Source organism: Bombus huntii, chromosome 11, assembly GCF_024542735.1.
Source record: "Bombus huntii isolate Logan2020A chromosome 11, iyBomHunt1.1, whole genome shotgun sequence".
In the NCBI taxonomy this organism is placed as follows: Eukaryota; Metazoa; Arthropoda; class Insecta; order Hymenoptera; family Apidae; genus Bombus; species Bombus huntii.
In genome coordinates, this window is record NC_066248.1 from 10,984,613 (window position 1) to 11,000,371 (window position 15,759).

The 15,759-nt window shown below is 40.2% G+C and overlaps 1 protein-coding gene across 6 annotated transcripts in view; it reads left to right on the forward strand.

Annotated features, from left to right (window-relative positions):
• LOC126871100 (mucin-5AC-like) overlaps positions 1-15,759 on the forward strand; it is a 329,637-nt gene that overhangs the window by 104,636 nt on the left and 209,242 nt on the right. Inside the window, exon 2 of one of the 6 annotated variants that reach the window (XM_050629513.1) lies at positions 1,579-1,626. The exons of the other annotated variants lie outside the window; for them this stretch is intronic. The gene's annotated coding sequence lies outside the window, so the exon portion shown is untranslated. The remainder of the gene's footprint in view (positions 1-1,578; positions 1,627-15,759) is intronic. 6 annotated transcript variants of the gene reach the window in all.

Here is a 15,759-nt window from a genome sequence, read left to right on the forward strand (position 1 = left end):
TGGGGTTGTTCTATGTCTACCGTTAGATTCGTTGCAGTGAGAGAGAGAGAGAGAGAGAGAGAGAGAGAGTGAGGCAGATAGACAGACAGACAGACTGACATACAGAGAATGAGTGTCAGATCACGCAGGCCACGAGTTGCGTGTCCAGGAGGGTATGCGCTGTATGTACGTAAACGTGTATGGCTGTCGAAATAAAAGAGAGGTCCTTTCCCTGAAAAGAGAACGTCCGATAAAAACTGAAACGCGCGCACGAAGGCAACGAAGCAAAGGGTGAGAGACGCAAAGAGAGGGCGGAGATGGAGGCTGGTAGCGCTTTGAAATGAAAATTCCATTTCGTCGGTTGCTTTCGTGCGGTTTGCATCGCGAGCGAGCGAGAGAGAATAAGAGCTTTCCGGGGGAATCTCGTTGGCCCGGTTTTCGGCGCGAAAATGTTTCGCGTTACCAGAGGGAAATATTTGCGTCGGCCATTTGACAAAGCGGGGAAACGTTCCACAAAGAAATCGACCGATGGATATACCACTGCCCGCTGTTTTCACGCGGAATTCTCCGTTCCGTCGCGGAATCGTCAACACTGTGATCGCTTCAAATGTCGCATGGAATCTCACGAGTCGCTGGACCCGTTTGGTTGTATCTGCTCTTCAGTTTTTCGAGATTAACAAATTCAGCTTTTCGAGAAGAACAAATTGCGATTTTGTAGTTTTCCTTTGTAATTTAACGACGCGTGTTGTAATCTTTTTATGTTTTTCGCTTTTGCAGATGATAGAAAGTAAGTAGAGATAAGAGTATCGATTTTGGATGTACTCTGAACGTGTGTATCAAATATTCGATTCAAAACTCACCATCTCTTGCAACACGATAATTCAATTGGGACACATCACGCTCAAGTACGTGCTTTATGTGCTCAAATTCCATATTTACTCCGATACAAGTTTCATAAACGATCATTTTCTCCAAACGAATACAAAAAGGAATCGATTTCGAACCTGTCTGGTCTATCAACTATTCTCAACATTAAACGAGACATTGAAAAGAAGAACAAAATTTCCTAAAACACGCGTGCAAATAGAGGTTAGCGCGTTTTTTCTCTGTTTCACTCTATTTCACTTTATTCGTCGGTTTCCACGGCGCGACGGTTTCGTACCGTTGGAAAAATATTTGTCAACGCGGGAGCGCGTCTCCAATCCGGACGAATTTCGTGAATATTCGTGGTCGAATAAACGCTGGAAGTTTAAACGATGACGTTTCGAACAGCTCCGATCTCTCTAGCCCTCCCTTTCACCCCCTTTTTTCCAACATCGAGCGTGATCGCGTCGTTGCACGCGTTCATTTTGTACAAATGAACGTTGCGCGGTTTCGCGTGTAACGCGATTCACATTCGCTCGTTAATTTTATTTCGACGTCGGTAATTCGAACGGGACCTGCGTCGAAAATAGGTCTGTTCGCCATAACGTATCGATTAGCTATCGTTAAATCGCGACGCGCGTCGTTTGATGAAGAAATATGATTATAATAATGGCGCGTGTAATCGACATTTATCTTTTGATTAATCGTATTTATGGCTTCTATTTTTTCTTTCAGGTAAGTTCCTTGGAAATAATCATGCAAATTGCTGCGATATGGGTTCAGGTATTTAAAATATTTTACTTTTAGATATACGGACTTAGTAACTTAATTATATCTAAATACTTTAATTTCTATTTTACGTCGTTTATAATGACCTCATAAATCGCTCGTTTGTAAACCAGAACTAACGAGTCATTCATCTACTTTGCATTTTATATTAGGCTAATGTCTTCTGAATACTTCTTTCACTTTGATTTCCTAAACATCTGTCATACCGAATATTTCATCTTTTATACAATTACAGAAATTTTAGCACTGTTAATAAATTAATGAAGCACATGATATTTTAAAATCAAATTTCACTACAAATCACCCGATTATCCTATTCGATGGAATATATCGTAAAAAAGAAATCCATAACCTGCTACCTGTAACTTGCCAATTCACTGATATTATTAATTGATAAATCGTCCAAGGGAATACAAACAAGTCAATCCTCCAACAGTATTTATTTTAATATATTCAATCAACACAGACAAATTTACGATAGAGAAAGAAACGAAATTACGTTGTATAGAATTATTTCTAAACTTATGGAATATATCAAACATCCAAGCTCGAAGTGGTCGCAACTTAAATTCCCTCAAACGAATGCAATTCATCGTATAGCCTAAGTTTGAACGTACGAATGGCAGTGCTTCCTATTTCTCGTTGGTTCTTCTTCGAAAGTCAATCCCACGATATTTCTTGTATCTGTTTACGAACGGTTCTCGAATCTATCGGACTCCGGATTACCGAGGGTACTTTCGTCCTACAGAAAACAACGGGACGAATAGAATTCATAGATTCCGATGGGTCGGCGAGGAAGAGGTTATACACGAACGACTCGTGAATATTTGAGAAGGGCCGCGTTACAAGTTCCTTGAAATCGCGATGCACAGCATCATCCGGGTAAGAGGTCCTTAGACCGTTGTCGAACGAGTCGTCGCGTTCGAGCGAAGTCGAGTGTATGCCTCGATGCATTATGCAACCGAGCAGAGTTGCCGATGGCGATGGAGATTTCCGGCCGCGACCTAGGTCTAAATTATCTGCCCGTCATAGAAACGCGGAAGCTTTGGATATCTATCGACGTCGGTTACTCGTCCATCTTCTAGTTTTCCTCGAGTGCTTTGTTCTTAGTTGTTATTAACTCCACTCTTTCTGTGTTCTTAATTTCGCTACGCAAGGACGCGATTAGCGTTCGATTCTTAAGAACTGTTTTGCTTTCGTAAGCTCATTTACGATAAGAAGACAGCATAAACAATAGCAAATTTTCAACTTAAAGAGAAAAGGAAAAGAATATACATGTGGAACATATAGATACTTTCTTCCTTTTTCGAAGTCGATGTAGAAACAATAGGTATTCGTAACATCATCATTTGTCTCTACTTTTCAATCTATGGATGAATGTAGCTTCTGAATACGATCATTTTGCATGTTCTGGTTGTCGTTGGACAAAAGTCTTTCATATTCCTACTTTTTGATTGATATTCGGTTTTTCGTAAGATACTCAAAGAAGCAAAACATCGTATGTACCTGGTGATTATAAATAGCCCTGTCGTTACGAAAGGAAGTACAATTTTTGTTAACGAAATACTTTCCGTATAACAATTCCGGACGACGATTCCACTGAAAGGACAAATACGGACGTTGAAGAAACCGACGTTATGGATGCAAAGCTGTAAATCGATCGGGCAGATTGCTGCAACGAATGAGGAGAGTCTGAATGTCGGTGCAAAACAAAGGTCGCGTAAAAGCGTTGGCGTGGTATAAAGCGCCGAAATGCGGGGGTTGCAGGCGGCGCTATTAAGGTAACCTGCGGCGGCGTAACGATTATCATAACTGTAAATATTTGCCGGGTCTCTGTAGCGACAACGGCACGGTAGCTGACGATACATCGTTGCGTTCGCACGGTGGCGGCGTTTCGCTGCACCACGTCGTTTACCGTCGTAATCTTTCGTTGCTCCGACCGTCTGTCTCCTTCTTCCTCGCTCTTCCGCTCGCGGTAAGTCTACGTCCCAGTGGGACCGACTACGACGCGCAATGGGATCGTTGAGCAAAAAGGAACGAGATCGCGCGTTCCGAAAAGGTAAAGAAAGAGAACACATTCAGAGTGGAGAAGCATCGAGCGGAAGGATAGAGGAAGAAAGGGCGAGAAAAGAGAAGAAGACAGAAGGATAAGAGGAGAGACACGGAGAAGGAGAATGGACCGACAGATACGTGGTTGCATACCACCTCGAAATCCTCTCTCCGGTATTTTCGCTGACGTCCTAGAAGCGGATAGAAAACGAAGACATCGAAGTCTCGATGAGGATGCTGCGTTATTGATACGACAAAAGAGAGACGATATCGTCGTTATTGAAACACATTGATTGATATATATAGTGAAAGTTGAAGTGCAAAAAAAACATCGATCCTTTAAATATGCGTATATTTTCATAAATGCCTCCAAACGCAAGGAAATGATCGTCGTTCATTAATGACAAACATAATGAATCACGCGAAATTTTCATTTCGTCGTTTATTGATGACAGGTCTATTTAAAGATTTAAAGCATGCTCCGACGTTTTCCCTCGAAATGAATACACATTTACGGTCAGCCTACTACAATCAGCGTACTAATTACATTAAAGCTATCTTCTGATTGGCTTTGGTCGCCAAGAAAAGTATGAAAAACATTTACTTAATCGAACAAGCGTGACGAGTATGGAAGTAATTCTTTGTGATAAAAAAGCTACTATTTCCTGCATAATCGATAACAGGAAGCGAAGAACGAAAGGAAGAGCAGATATCGCGAGAGGGACGAATAGGAATGTTTAGTCGCACCAGACAGGTAAAATATCGATTTTGCATGCGGATGCACGCGCGCGAAGCGTGTCGTCCGTTGAAAATCCGACGATTAATTGCCCGTACATAGCGCCATAATTCGGCTCCGCTTCGTATTTGCACCGGTCTCGGGGAAAAACGTCGGCGATTCGAGCGCAAACAGTCACGGTCTGGGTTTTCGGCCAATGTGGAGGTCGCTTTCGATTTTGTCACCAGGTCTCTCGCGAATGGAATCACTACTCCCGATCTCATTCTGCGACGTGTTACGTTTTTGCGCCGGTCCATCAATTCGAATTCGTTCGATCGCCGTCGTTGTCTCGTCAGCGCGATCGTTGTCGCGCTGGAAACCAAAGCGACAGATGTTCGATGCGCGAATGCGTTCCCTGATCGACTGCTTGTTGATTCCGGAAGTTTTTCGGGATATCGAAGAAATGTTTCATACGAATTGCCAAATTTTCAGTTACCAGTGGTTTTGGTCTGCAATGGTTGTTTGTTATACGTAGAGTGGAACTCGATTTATTCGAAATATATTTATCGGGAGGAAATTTTGGTTTCCGGTCAAGCTGTTTGCTGGCTCGTTCGTGGAAGCTTCTATAAATGGGAATTTATAGGTTAAAAAAGCCAAATCAATGTTAATTAATTTGATCGATTTTAACGTTTGCAAATGTATTCGACTGTGAGTCATGAGACACTTACTAATTTGAAACGTAGGTTTTAATGAAACTAATCAATAAAATTGATAATCAGGCCTTTAAAATTACAGTACAATAAAAGTACATTATAGATTTGCTTGTAATATACATGGTTAATACGTAATAACCTCATTTTACTATTTGCTATACTAACTGTATTATCGTGTGACTTATGGACGATAAACGTGACGTAATTTATCCTTAACAGAAATGAAATGAAACATGTAAAAATAGGAGATTCCTAAACAAAGAAATCATTATGCGGTGGTGTGACAATGAGTAACAGCTGGATCTGCGTATTTAAACGCGAACTCATAGGTATTACATGAATGAAATCATACGTCGCATCAGTAGAATCAGTCTACTTCCATCGGAGGAGGTCCGGATATATACGCTGTTTCTATTGTAGACGTTTATGAATCGCTGTATATGTATTTTTCTGCTGCATATTAGTGCACATGTTTCGTAGCTTCATGTAATCTGATCGGTAACTTTTCCTATGAATGATTTTCCATGAAGGATGTCAATTACTTTCTCAAGATACAATTTATATTTCAATCCACAAGTAGCACGCAGTGGAATACGAAAGTCCGCATTGAATCGCGATGCAACCCTGGGTGGCTTTGTAGTTTTATTATAGCTACACAGGGTTTCGCCTCTATCGAACGGGAGTTTTTCGCGAACGCTGTTAAAAATAGCTGCGGCGCACGGTGGACGCGTAATACCACGACGACGGATTGAATTACGCTGCCCCCGCAAAATTTCGTGTCGCATTCAACGTCATAATTTCGCCTCTGCTTGTTTGCTGTTCTTTTGTTCTTTTCGATTCGAGTTCGATCGACCTGGGCATGGAAAAGCTGCGCTTTTTTTCTCCTCTTCGCCGTTCCCCTTTCCCTCCATTTCCAGTATTTTTGCCCCTCGCCACCGTGTTGCTTCGATTAATAATAGAGCGGAGGAAGCGAACGGGAACTCGATCCCTCGGCTGCGAATAATGAAAGTTTCGTCTGCTTTGGCTTTTTCTTTCTCTCTTTTATTCCATGGCCGGTTCCTTTGTTGGAGCGCGCGCGCACGATCAGCCGAGGTGAGGAATCTCGAGACGTTCTCTCGCTCGAAACAAAAAGGCGAGAACGAGCGGAACCGGGCCGGTGGGCGTAGCGAAAGCTAGAATAAATTTGCCCAGGGATCTGGTGTGTAACAACGAAGAGCTTTCGTCTGTGATTCGACGCGAGACCCGCTTTTCGACGTTCCTTTCCCTCCTTCGCCCATTCGTGGCCCATTCGTTGATGTAAATCGATCATGAGAATAGTCGATTCGTTGGTGAAAACGCGACAGGAAACCGGGCGCCTGAATACGTTCTATCGTTTCTTCTTGCCAAGCGACACCGAGTATCGTTGCCTGATTTTTCTTTGTATCGTTGTCGAGTCACAAGACTTGTCAATAACTTCGAGTAGCAGCGATATTATGTTAGACAAGGATGAGAATAGTTTACGAACAATTGGAAACGTGACTTCTAACAGGATCGTGAATATTTGTAACGTAAAATTGAGGATCTGTCTGGGAAAGAGTTTTGTTGGTTTGATAATTCTGATTTTATAATATTAGCTCGGTTTGAATTGACAACCCCATTTAATGGTTCTAATGGCACGATACGCCCTAACTCTTAAGAAATTGAATTGTTAGAATTCTTCTGGCGCTACTGAGATATATTGAGACATAAGATCCCGTTATAAGTGGTACTATACATATCTACATATGTATTTTAAACTTATTTGTTATATAAAAGTGTTAACGAACATTATTCCCCTTATGCAAATTTCACAATAATTCAACTATTTGACTAAAAAGTACGTTCGAGAGCTATGTACATTCGCATCTATGTAAACCTATGTATATTTACTATAGATCTGTAGGTTATATTTTTAGCAAGTTCCTCGATTGGTTTGATAAAACTCGAGGAAAATTATGCGAGGCGACGATCAGAGTATTTGAAGAGCGTTATCAGAGTCTCGAGGAGGATCCACGAAGTTCTCGTAAATGAGTCGCGAAAACTTGTCGGTGTAACCTGCTAAGCAACGTTCAGGATGTTTCCCGAAAGACCACTCGGTCTGGGAACTCTGAGAAGTTGAAACTCTAGTCTTTTTAGCAATAGCGAGCGGCGAGTGAAACGTGGAGTACTTCTCTTTTAAGTAGCCTGCCTCTGGAAGTCGTACTTACACTGAGCTCGTTACACACTTTGGAACTTAACCTTCCATTCACTCCAACTTTCGAAGAAATCAATGAACAGAATATTCTTTGTGCCTTTTGCTAGAACGATTATTAGTGCTATATTTCTTGCACTTGTTGCCAATATCGACAAATTAACCCTCTGCCTTATAACTCGATAGCAGCTACTTAAAGTACAGTTTACCGTTACACGACATATTCGTATATGATATTAGAATAATTACATATTATTTACATTTAAGAATTTTCAATTTGACGAGTTGAAACAGAAGTTGCAGGTCCAATTAAACTTTGTTGACAATCTACCTCAGACACGATAGTTGCTCGATGTTACGTGGCAAGGGGTTAATTCCAAAATGCTAAATACATCAAAACATTTCTGCATCAGAGATTCAGTTTTCTGCCTCTTGCAAAGCATACGGTACAGTAGAATCCTACTGATATAAAATAAATTGTAATAACTGTTCTAATACTTAAATTTTACAAATAATTGAATAACTTTGGCTTCGTATGGAAAGAGATTTTTCATTTTCAACTACTTCGTTCATGTTAACATATAGAAACATCTCAAACGGAAACAAAATTAATTTATAGCAATTTACCAATTTTTCTTACAAAGAATCATCTCCAAATTCTCATGTTAATGATCGTTTAATAATAACTTTATAACTCATGTTAATAATAACTTTTGAATAAAATCGTAACGGGTTCCTAATCTCTATCACGAAAAATCATCGCCAAACAGTTCAATAATCTATAACTGCATTAATCAGATTTCACATTCGACCCGAACGATGTAATATCGATCTTGTTTTCCATCGCATGATTATTGGCCTAGAATGAGCATTCGGTCGCTCGACGTGGATGTTCGGCGAGGATCTTGGATGGGGATCTTCGACGAGGATTTTCGACGAGACTCCAACGGCTGCGCTGTCGTTCACCTTATTACCCAGTGCTTTAATAACGCGGCTGTTTTCGCCATTGTGTCGGGCCATTGTTTCCCGCGATACGGCGGCTTCTATGCGATCGCAGTTGCATAACGAGTACCGGCGATTCACGACTTCGCCACCCCCGCAGCCCGGGCCCGTCTCGATGGATTGTTGTCCGGGAGACTACCAATTACCGGCGAGTTTCCTCTCATCTGGCTCGATCGATAGCTTTTTGTCTCGGGAATTCGTCGAGTTGCGTTTCCCCCCTGGTGGCCAGCCGCGCCGGTATGCGCCAATCCATAAATTTGCGAAATGACGAACGCCCGGCTCGCATTGCCTCGACTTTTATCGCTTCGTTCCGCGTCGCTTCGAGTTTATTCCCGTGCTCTGTATGGCGATTTGTTACGTTCCAGGTTGCAGAAGTCTCGTTGAAACGGAAAAGGTCGAATGGTCCAGTGGAGAGTATTGTTTTTTCGTTTTGGTTTTCGAGAGGGATGTATTTTAACACTAGAACTAGCAGAGTGTCCTCATAAATTTCTAACACCTCATAGAAATTTCAGAGATTTACCACCGTTCATTTTGGATCGGGGATTTCAATGGCTTTTTTCTTTTCTTTTTAAATATACATATGGATAAAAGCTGGTTTTTCTTTTTACATTATACATTTTTTCATTTTGATTTTTGGAAATTTCATGCTGTACTTCAATCGTTGATACTTAGAGCATTAGAGGATTCCGGGTATCTCTCTTCTTCCTTCTTCGTTCAAAATAATTGTCAAAATCTTGTATCCTTATTTGGTTTCTTTATGTACTTTTCATCTACATTTCTTTGGTGCTAGTTTTACAGTTCAGCCATAGATAGTTCTAGCGTTACATCTTTTCAAGCATCTTTTTTTCCTTTACTCGGAATAATTGACTTTCGACCTCGTATATTTCTGTCGTTTTTGTCGGTGGCGTTGGCTGAATTAGACTTTTAGAGTCCGACTATACTTTTCTAGGCACCGATAATGCCCGTTAATTCCACTAAATATTATCGTTATGAAATATTACGCTCATAACTCAGGTAAATAATAGGTTTCAAGATAGATACATGTAATTATATGGGGCAACAAAGGTTAAAAATAAATTCGTCTGGACTTATTGGGACGCAAGACGTTAAAGCGCAGACAAGCAGAACGATATTTGAGGCTGAAAACCCATCAATTTTATTTAATACCGGTATTCCCTGTCGATTAATTTCTTTGCTGGAAATATGCTTCCACTGAGTAGACGAGTCCTCTTGAACCGTATAATACCCGAAGATTTTTAATGATTCCATCTTGAATAGACTGGAGCATTGGTCGCAACCTTAGTCAGGGTTTCCCTTGTTCTCTCGAGCGCGACAAGGAGTAGGGAGTACAATTAAGCTGCGTAATTTATGCGACGGTATTGTCGCTTTGATCGACGCTTAATGAGACGCTGTAGCTATAGAACCAACGTCTAAACTTAGATTTGGGTCGTCGGTTTTATTGGCGCGATTGAACTTGAACGTGTTCTCGATTTGAGAATCTACCCTTATCAACCATTCGACAAACGATCATTAATTTATGGAAATGTTCGTGACACTGGCAGTTTGTACTACTAAGAATAGTATTATATGGACTTTATATTTAAGATTTATAAAGTTTATAAAGATTAATGAACAGAATGGACGACTACGGTCTTCGCGTCATTGCAAAGAAGCTAATTTTCAAAGTATTATACCAATGAAACTCGAGTTATCGTTAGGAATTATCGATCAACAAGCGAAGTGGCAGATATTATCTGCACTCGTGCCGCGATAAAGTACCACAATATCGGAAATCGATCGAAAGTGCCTGACGATTTGTTCACAATCGATCAACGTGATTAACGTTTCGCTTGGAACGTATTACAGATCTTAAATAAGTAGTTTTTTTTACAAATATGAATAAAAAGTGGCAATAATCTGCAGTAAAAGTTATCTAGGAATCTCCGTTAATTTCGTCGATTTCCAAAAAGTCTTACAAATCAAAATTATCAAAATTATAACATGCATCCACTTGAATCCTTGTGTCTTAACTTTGCTAACATTTCTATATTTCCAGTTCTTCTTTATTATATTATATTACTTTTCTTGTCTATGTATTGTATTACTTTGGAAACTTTAAACATTCTGAAGTATTGAGATTTCAAATTGCTGTCCACACAAGGGTTAACTGGCACCTTAGCCGCGTTTCCAACTGACAACGATCTCTCCTCGAAAACGTTGAAGAATGAGAGGCGCGTCGTAAGAAATAACAAAATGCCTGGTTGGTGAACGCAGCGACGGGCTGGCCGTAACGGACATCTAATGGAAGCCAGCACCGGGAAAATTAATACGGACGGGTACAATAAGTAAGAGTTTGCTCGACGTTTCAATCTTTCACGTGGTAGAGGGTTCCGCACGGAGGATGGAGAACTGCCGCCGGCGACGCTCGATGTCCGACGAAAAGCGCGGGCTTAACGTACTTTTCTCCCCCGTTATCCCGCCGCCGACAACAGGAACATGAAAATAATCTCATTCTCTATTCACGCGCGCGCGCACTCTTCGTTCCATTGACTCGTCGACGCGAGAGCACGTTGATGAAACTCGGCGAGAGGCGAAGGAGAGGAGAGATTGTAACTGCGCGTGCACGCGGAAGAGATCGTTTATTACTCGAAGCTTTTCAGTTCACTGCTTCGTCGACTGGCTGTTGATTGTGACATCTGATTCTAGCGCCTTTTAGAACCTAACGTGGATTTAGAGTTGATCTTTTGTTTTATTTGTATTTCAGTTTTCATTCATTCATTTTACTTGTTTCTTTTTTTTACTTTTCCGAAGGATCGATCAGATTGATATTTATTTTATTTGTTTCTTGAATCCTCTGAAGAACTGATATTTAGATGGTTATGTGTAATTTATGTGGAAACTAATCGAAAAGGTGTATAGCTTTACGTTTGATGCTCGATCTGGTGCAATTTATGTGGTTTTCTATAGCACAGAATCAGACCTCGTCTTTGTATAGAGATTACCCTATCTGTATAATAAAAGGTAGAAATTTTCGCTTGAAAATTTAAAAGGTCAAAGCCGTCATCTGAAAATATAAATAATTATTGTAAGTAGAATAAAATTTGTAAAATAAACTGTTTGATGTTATAGTTCAGCTAAAAAATTCATCGTCTGATGAAATTTGATCTATTATTCAAACTTTCTACCTATTATTATTATGTAAATATCAAACATATTCGATCTGTTAGGACTTTCATTATTCCAATATTGAAATTTTCTCTAAAAGTTCAGGATCACAGGTAAATATCAACGTAACAAATTTTTATCTCTGTTCGACGATATCGTTGATTCAAGCGATTGCTGGATGGGGATTACGATAGCAGGTTGGACAGGTCGTCGGAAGACATTTTTACTGGGACGAGAGATTTCAATTACGCGACACGGTGTAACCGATCGATCGGCGCGGGTGACACACGCGCGTGAATAGAATCGGTTAACACGATAGTGCGCGATCAATGATACACGAGCCGGCATTCGGGGGATATTAATCGACGTTACGTATGCTCTCCCTTACATCCGTCTCTGCTCGCCTTTCCGGTGGTTCCGTTGTTATCCGTATACTAATCAGGTTATGAGGAAACCTGTACTCATCCTGAATATCTGCGCGAATCAACAATCGCTTTTCGTTTATACATACACACTACCAGTGAAAAATTTGATTTAAAGAAAACATTAGTTTAGACTTCTGTTATTTTACAAAAGTTTCTAATTAAGAATCTGTCGAAATAAGGACAGTTGAAAGATTTGCAGCAATAAAGTTGACTATATGTTGATTATAAATTTGTAACACGTTTGAGAAAATGAGATGGTTATATATGATTTTGAGTTGGTTTTTGAGATTCGTTCAAATAACCTTCTACTAATTAGAAATATGATCTTTGACCTTTGACTTTTACTTGACGTAGTTTAGGTTTTATGTGATGTGTACTCTGTTATTTAAAAGTTAATTGTCTGCAGTTGTGTGTCATCTATGATTGCACTTCTTTAATTTTTAGATGCATGGTCAGGGTCGCAGTAATTATTTCCTCAATTATCTCTACTTATATGTCATCGACGATATTATCATTAACGCTGTATCATTAATTTCTATTTTATCTGTGTTTTAAGAAATGCGTGTCGTAAATATAGGGTAGATAAAAACAGATATTCATATTTAAGAGATAAATACCAAGTTAATTTTAAAAGCACAAGCATGTACGTGTTATTTACAAGCAAATTATCCAATCGTATTTATTCTCTGCGTAAAATACGCCTCGTTTACATGGAAATACAACCACTCCAATATCGCTATTCGCATCTGGCACCCATTATCAGATGAAAGTTCTTTTACCCCCATGAAACCCCAAAAACTCCCAAAAGGCACACATGTTTCAAATTTCAATGCCGAGCAACCTCTCCGTCTCTCTCTTTTATGCATCAAAATAGACCTCGGCGTATAACAAAAGTATGCTTAACCTTGCTGTGGTCCTCGAACTTTTTCGTTTCAATGTCACTCTTGCTTTAGCAAGCAACACTTCAAACATATTAAGCGTTATACAGTTAGGTTTACAATATTATACGGTATTATACACGTTATAAGTACCATTAGTATACTACGTTATAAGTATACTTTTACAAACTTCATGGATTTCGATCGATCCCTTTTTCCACTATTTCAAGTAAAGATGTAAAAAAATCGACAACGATTCTCCAATGCTTTTCTGAAACTTCGGAAATTTGTTAACAACACAAGAGATGCGATTGGCTCTATGTAAAATGATCCGAAAAACGCAGCAGGTCTAAGAACGATATCAAGAAAGAGAAATTCTGTCACTTTTCATATTAATCTTCTTTTTCTCTCATCACAATCTGTGGTATATACATTTCTGTTGAAGCAGGCGTAAACTGGTTCGAAGAGTGGAGCATTAAGTAGCGGGAAGGAAGCTTATAGAGCATAATGACCTGCGTTTTCCTTGGTATCACTATCACCGACATCATCGGAACAGTTATTATATAATTTAAGGAGGGAAGGATGATAACGCGGGACCGATCGCTTTCTTCCGTGTTTCGTATCGATCTTCTCGGTTAGCCGTTGCCCAGACTCGCTTTTCTGCTCGGCGTTCGTCCGTTCACGGAAATCCGGCTTTCGTTCCAATTAAAAGTTTCGCGAGACTTAGCCACGTGTGCGCGCAATTTGAAGCGATCCGTCGTTTTCGATCGTTATCTTTCCAATTCGCTACCTTTTTCCTTCTCTCTTTTTTTGTTAGTGCGTTAAATCGCGCACAGTGTTGCACTAGCCGATGCGAGTTAGTCCAATTTGCCCGCGATCGAACGTACTTTTTTCACACGACACTTGTTCAAATTCCTGACGCGTTAACTAGTATACACATGCCACTGATTTCTCTCTCTGTCTATGTGTAACAATTGGAATAAATCCATTGGTAATTGGTAGAATATTTTTACTCCCTTTTTTACGCAATTAGATGAAGGTATGAGATTAAGCGTAAGTGATGTTGTAGATTGCATTTCAATCATACAGAAGTTGAACTGATCGACTTCGTTGCAAATATCTCCAGGGAAAGCCAAAATTTTTATTTTATTTCGAAGTAGGTACATTATATAATTCGCATAATACAGTGATTTAATACATGAATTTGCCAAAGTGTAATTTCGTAAATTATACGTCTAGCAAAGATACGGATACTTATTCATATCGTTTGTTTTACGAATTAAGCTATAATTATTGTACGTATTATAAACATTTCAAAAAAAAAAAAAGAATAAAAAATGATAAAGTTAATCAGTTTGACTTCCGAATGGTTTACGTATCCATACTAAACAAAAGGTACGACGTTCCATTGGACGCAGGCAACGATATGTTTCGTAAGGTTGTTTCGAATCAGGGCCGTAAATTGGTCTCCGACAAGGTGAGGCGGGATGAGGCAAACACTTTTAGAACCCGGTGCTCATTAACAAAGTGGAACGAATCCAGCGTTCCGCGTGAACGCGTCGAGCAAAAGTTAATCAGCGTTGGCTAATCGAGTCTGTTCGCGATAACCTTGTACTGATTCGACGCTTCGTCACTAGACCGTCGGAGCGGCGACGGTCGAACAAGCTAGGAACTCTTTCGTCTCTCGTGTCGAGGATATTGTCCGATTCTCTCTCCATCCACCGATCTCTTCAGTTCCACTGCAGAAAACGTATCCTGTTATACCAACTGTCCCTCTCTCTCTCTCTCTTTCTCTCTCTCTCTCTCTCTTTCTCTCTCTCCCTCTTTCTCTCTCTCTCTCTCTCTTTCTCTCTCTCAATCTCTCTCTCCCTCCCTCTGCACGCTCGATCCGTTGTGCAACACCTGTTGAATCGTTAGCCCGCCTAGCTTTAACGAGGATACAGGTAAGTCGGCGAATGACACGAATATAACGCGATTTTAACAGCTTTAATTGGCAGTCTCTTTCGAATCTTCCGCGTATACATTGTGTCACGAAAATCATCGTCCAAGCGGTACTGATAAGCGACACTACCTGACTCAAGATAAGACGAAAAAATGGAGGGTAATAAAATTTCATCTGCAGTTTCGTTTTTATAAAAAAATTCATCGAGAAAAAAATGAATTGAGTACGTTTGTAACTGATTCATAATTGATTTTATATTGTCAGAGCCTACTTGCTATTAATACTTAGCTCTTAATTCGTTCTTAAAATTCGTGAATGAGAAATGTACTGTTCTTTTACTATTTGTTATCAGAGTTCACTATTTCAATCGAGGTAACATGACCGTGTTACGATCGAGATCAGCGATTCCCATTTTCAACAAATTTCAATTGCAGCTCAACCTAAACGTATTTTCCTAGAGACGAAACCTCGAACAGTTTTATTTTTGATTTTCGTTTCGTTTTTGAATTTTTCTCATTGCGTTTGTATTATAATTTATAGCATATATATGTACATATGCATTTTAGTTTCCCTATATTTCGTAGCGTTTACATCTTCCTCTGATTTGACAAACGAGAGAAGAAAGACGAGTTCGAGAAAATGAAGCCGTGACAAAGCACGGCTTATCTGTCGTTGAACGTTATCAGGCGTCGTTAAAGCCTAACTGGCTGCTACTTCGCCTACGTAACTCGACACGTGCGCCAGCAGGCGGGAGTAATTATCGAACAATAAAGCGCAAGGTGAACGGGAATCGAGCGCTCGTGACCGTGCGTTGTCGGCCGCGAATGCAAACCCGTGGCTGTTTAACGAGCCGCCGCGCATTGTACGGTGAGCTAAGGTCGTGCTTAGATGTTTCGATCGGTCGTCGAGGGAACCATGTTGAGGAAAAACGCAACTGTCGCGTACATCTACACGCTCCCGTCAACTTGTTCGTTGCCGTTTTGCCGTGTTTCCTTTCCTGTTGATCTTTCATATTAAAATTGAAGACTA